This window comes from Sphaeramia orbicularis, chromosome 16 (genome assembly GCF_902148855.1).
Source record: "Sphaeramia orbicularis chromosome 16, fSphaOr1.1, whole genome shotgun sequence".
In the NCBI taxonomy this organism is placed as follows: domain Eukaryota; kingdom Metazoa; phylum Chordata; class Actinopteri; order Kurtiformes; family Apogonidae; genus Sphaeramia; species Sphaeramia orbicularis.
This window is the reverse complement of record NC_043972.1, coordinates 12,436,881-12,442,880: the sequence shown is the minus strand read 5'-3', so window position 1 is coordinate 12,442,880 and position 6,000 is coordinate 12,436,881.

Genomic DNA, 6,000 nt, shown 5'->3' with positions numbered 1-6,000 from the left:
ATGTTTCAGATCACCTACAGGATGGTCATGTTTCAGATCACCTACAGGATGGTCATGTTTCAGATCCACCTACAGGATGGATGGTCATGTTTCAGATCACCTACAGGATGGATGGTCATGTTTCAGATAAACCTACAGGATGGATGGTCATGTTTCAGATCACCTACAGGATGGTCATGTTTCAGATCCACCTACAGGATGGATGGTCATGTTTCAGATCCACCTACAGGATGGATGGTCATGTTTCAGATCCACCTACAGGATGGTCATGTTTCAGATCCACCTACAGGATGGATGGTCATGTTTCAGATCCACCTACAGGATGGATGATCATCACAGTTATTCAGTCACTTTTATTATTATTTCAGTTCCTCATGCGATGGGACTGGTCTGAGTAGAGGAGATGAGAACCTTCAGGACTCCATTTCCCAGGAGGCCTTTGAGCCAGTGGACCAACCCTCCTCCTGGACCTGGGCTTTGATTGACAGCTGACGTCCCTCCTCCTCTTCGTCATCCCGGTCCAGACTTTTCTCAGGTTTCAACGGAACCGAGTCGTCAAACATTCAACAGCAGATGTGCATTGAAGGCATCGCGGGTCCAATAAGTGGAGGAATGTGCTTCTGCCACTTGTCAGTGAATGCACCGTAAAGCCCTGCCCTCCTCCACGGACAGTGAGACGAGCCGCCAACGCAAACACAGACTGTTAGAGCGACTGGGATGTCAAACACAAACAGCTGTTCAGTTACACAAACAAACCTGCACATTCTCATCTGCATCAATTAGACGGCGTCCGTTACACAGCGTTCCATCGGTCATGTGATGTGTATGGCTGCGTTCAAACACACACAATAATATAAGAAAAAAACAAACAAACAGTAGTTCACATTAACTGGAGCCAAGACAATAAAATATAGGAATATGGACATTTATGTATATTATAAAAGACAAGTGTGTGTGTGTGTGTGTGTGTGTGTGTGTGTGTATTTTTACTCAGATTAGTGTAAACAGTAACAGTTGATCAGTCCAATATTTTGTCAGATATCAGTCATTTTTAATCCAATATCCTTCTAATCCTGTTTCTATGTCCAAAACACTTTGGCAGTGACTGTTGGACAAATGTGGCACAGCATGTACAAATAGACAACAGAATAAAAATGACTACATGTAGAACCTGTGGATCCAAACGGGTCAGTGCACTCGTTTATATATAAAACAATAAAAGGAAACACATGAAAATAGACTCTGAGCTTCATGTGATAAATAAATCTGTCTAACAGTGAATTTAAGTGGAATTAGATTAAAAAAGGCAGAATGTTGCATCACAGCTACGTAAAAATGGAATAAAACCATGGAATTAATAAACATAAAAAAACAACGAAAAGTCTAAAATAAAAGTCCTACATGGAATTACATTAACCTTCATTTATTTCACAGATGTTTCCATTTAGTTTGACGTGAGTCGACTAGTGTTGTTTTATGTCTAATAACAGGAGTCATACATGGAAATATACTAGTACTACTACTACTACATGTACTAGTACTAGTACTACTACTACTACTACTACTACTACTAGTAGTACTGGTACCAGTACTAGTAGTAGTAGTAGTACCAGTACAAGTAGCAGTAGTAGTAGTAGTAGTACTAGTAGTAGTAGTAGTAGTACTTTGATTTCCACCGGCTCTACCATCTTTCATGAACAACCTTAGACTGAACACCGGACTGTAACGTCTCTGATCTATAATTGATAAAAAGATCAAATCCAAACCAAAGGTAAAAAAAACCCTCAAACTACTGTGACTCATAAACATCAGGGATGTTCAGTCACAGATCTAATACGATTGGCTCACAGTGAAACATTATCCAAGCTAAAGCTAATTGGCCACAGGTGAGCTAATGAGCTGACTGCTGTTGTGTTTTCCTTCAGAGGGGTTCTGGACCACAGGTTCTGGACCACAGGTTCTGGAGAACAGGTACAGACTTGGTGTCTCTGTCACTAAGGGTCAAATACGACGTTTCTGTTGATGCCAGGGTTCAAACACGTCACAGTGAACAATGAAAACAGACAAATAAAAGGAGGAGAGGCCGATGACCGGCTAATTCTAGCCTGTTGTACACATTATTTTCAGATTATGTCTGAGGTTTTCAGTCGATAAACTGACACAAGTGGAAAAGGAGTTGGAAGGAAGTGGACGGATGCGTATGGGACAAACGGGCAGCGCTCGGGGGTTTTCAGACCTAAATATACTGTTCAGTGGGGACGGCTGCTGCCAGCCCGTTGTCATGGAAACACAGTGAAAAATGATGACAGGATGTTTTTACCAGCAGTAAAGTGCTTTTACTGCTACTAAATGGGAACAACCATCGACTCAGACGTTGTTTCACTGAATCTGCTGATGCTCCATGGAGTCACCGTTTCAGTTTCAGCCAAAGTTGAACAAACTACAAACTGTTGTGGGTCACACACCTGAGGGTCGATGACAGCGAAGGATCATAAACCGACCAATTAGGTGACATGACCTTTGACCTTGAGTGACCTTGAAAGGTCAAATGAATGTCAGTTCATGTCTTTAAATATGTCACATGACTACAGGAGCCTTGGTACTATATTTGGATGCTCTGGTAAATGACCCGGTCCATCTGGAGGTTCTTCTTCCATTAGTAAAACTTTGGGTCAAATCACAGGTTTACTGTGGAAGTGTTGTGTTCATCAACAGGACATGAAGGGGAAGTCAACAGTTTATTTAATCAAACTCATCTCTGTGTTTTTTATTCTTTTCATCTACATTAAACTCTGGTTTAAGTTTAACAAAAACCAGTATTTGTAAAACTTTGTCCAAAATGTAGATTTTGTTCAGGGTTCAACAGTTTCAGGATCCAAATGTCAAAGTATGACATTGAAATATGTGATGGTCATGTGACCTCTGTTTAATCCAATCAGATGACATGATGGGGCCGTACTCTATTTATGCAGGTTCATGTCAATGACAGCAGAGCTGACCCTAACCCTAACCCTGATCCTAACCCTAACCCTAACCCTAACCCTAACCTTGACCCCCTAACCCTAACCCTAACCCCAACCCTAACCTTAACCCTAATCCTAACCCAACCTTGACCCCCTGACCCTTACCCTAACCCTAACCCTAACCCTGACCCTGACCCTGGTTCTGTTTCAGGCTGTTCTGTGTCTGGTTCTTCAGTTCTCTTTCAGGTTGTTCTGTGTCTGGTTGTTTGGTTCTCTTTCAGGTTGTTTTGTGTCTGGTTCTTTGGTTCTCTTTCAGGTTGTTCTGTATCTGGTTCTTTGGTTCTCTTTCAGGTTGTTTTGTGTCTGGTTCTTTGGTTCTCTTTCAGGTTGTTCTGTATCTGGTTCTTTGGTTCTCTTTCAGGTTGTTTTGTGTCTGGTTCTTTGGTTCTCTTTCAGGTTGTTCTGTATCTGGTTCTTTGGTTCTCTTTCAGGTTGTTCTGTATCTGGTTCTTTGGTTCTCTTTCAGGTTGTTTTGTGTCTGGTTCTTTGGTTCTCTTTCAGTCCTGGACTTCATTATGCTGCTTTAATAACTCCACCTGCTGTAGCCAATCAGAAGTGCCACTCACTGTATCAAACTCTGGGTAATTGGCTGCTGGCGTCGCAGGTGGAGGCCCCGCCCACCAGGTCTGTTGTTCCATGGCGGTGGCGGTGTTCCATCTGCTTTGGGTTAGCGTCGGTGTGTGTGATTGGATGTGACGGGTGTTTCCACTCAGACTCTGACTAACCCAGACCCTGACTCCTCCTCCTCCTCCTATGGTTCCTCCTCAGCTTCCTTCGTCACATTTGAAGCCATGTTGTTATTTTTGAGTTATCACCAATTAGCCTCATGGGCGTCCGTCCACAAACGTCCACGCTCCATTTAACAGTGAAGTCTGAAGTATGAAAACCAACTGAAACTGCGTCTCTGAGGTCGGATTTACTGATGGAAACCACTGGTACTAAAAATACCTCTGCCAGTCTGAGCACCAGGACCCAGCACACAGTCATGACCACGACCTGAGGTTGGGGGGAGGGGGGGGTGCACGGGGTGTGTGTGTGGTCACCCAGCGTCCAATGTGTGTGTGTGTGTGTGTGTGTGTAGAAAGAGTCAGAGATGTGGTAAAAGAAAGAGAAGAATATGAAGAGAATGAAGGAGGAGGAGGAGATGGGGGAGGAGTCTGAGGAGGAGGGGGAGAAGGAGAAGATGGAGGAGGAGTCTGAGGAGGAGGGGGAGAAGGGGGAGGAGGAGAAGATGGAGATGGAGGAGGAGCCTGAGGAGGGTGTGTGTGGTCATGGATTTGGGTGTGGTCATGGATGTGGGTGTGGTCAGGGAGGTAGGTGTGGTCCCAGACAGTAGTTCCATCATCAGAATATGATATTTAATGTGGACTGAAAAGACTGAATGAATCACATGAAAACACACGACGTCAAATCACATCATATGACAAAACATCCCTGATCAAAGATCTGCTCTGATTGGATGGAACCAGTTTAATGCTCCTCCTCCTTCTCTTCCTCCTCCTCTTCCTCCTCCTCTTCCTCCTCCTCCTTCTCTTCCTCCTCCTCTTTCTCTTCTTCCTCCTCCTCTTATTCTCTTGTTTCTATCCGTTCTTCTGTCCGTTCTCTTTCCTCCACTATCATCAATCCTTCACCTCAACTTCAACCTGGACCTGTTTCAGCAGTACAAATACACACAGAGTACACATATAATACACACAGAATACACACAGATTACACACATAATACACACAGAGTACACAGAGAGTACACACATAATACACACAGAGTACACACAGATTACATACAAAGTACACACATAATACACACAGAGTACACACAGAGTACACACATAATACACACAGAGCACACACAGATTACACACAAAGTACACATATAATACACACAGAGTACACACAGAGTGCACAGATAATACACACAGAGTACACACATAATACAAACAGAGTACAGACATAATACACACAGAGCACACACAGATTACACACAGAGTACACATATAATACACACAGAGTACACACAGATTACACACATAATACACACAGAGTACACACATAATACACACAGAGTACGCACAGATTACACACGGAGTACACATATAATACACACAGAGTACAAACATAATACACAGAGTACACACATAATACACACAGAGTACGCACAGATTACATACAGATTACACACAGAGTACACACAGATTACACACAAAATACACACAGATTACACACATAATACACACAGAGTACAAACAGGGTACACACATAATACACACAGAGTACACACAGATTACATACAAAGTACACACATAATACACACAGAGTACACACAGAGTACACACATAATACACACAGAGCACACACAGATTACACACAAAGTACACATATAATACACACAGAGTACACACAGAGTGCACAGATAATACACACAGAGTACACACATAATACAAACAGAGTACACACATAATACACACAGAGCACACACAGATTACACACAGAGTACACATATAATACACACAGAGTACACACAGATTACACACATAATACACACAGAGTACACACATAATACACACAGAGTACGCACAGATTACACACGGAGTACACATATAATACACACAGAGTACAAACATAATACACACAGAGTACACACATAATACACACAGAGTACGCACAGATTACATACAGATTACACACAGAGTACACACAGATTACACACAGAGTACACACAGATTACACACAAAATACACACAGATTACACACATAATACACACAGAGTACAAACAGGGTACACACATAATACACACAGAGTACACACAGAGTACATACAGATTACACACGGAGTACACACATAATACACACAGAGCATGCACAGATTACACACAGTACACACATAATACACACAGAGTACACACAGAGTAACCACAGAGTACACATGTAATACACACAGAGTACGCACAGATTACACATAGATTTCACACAGAGTACAC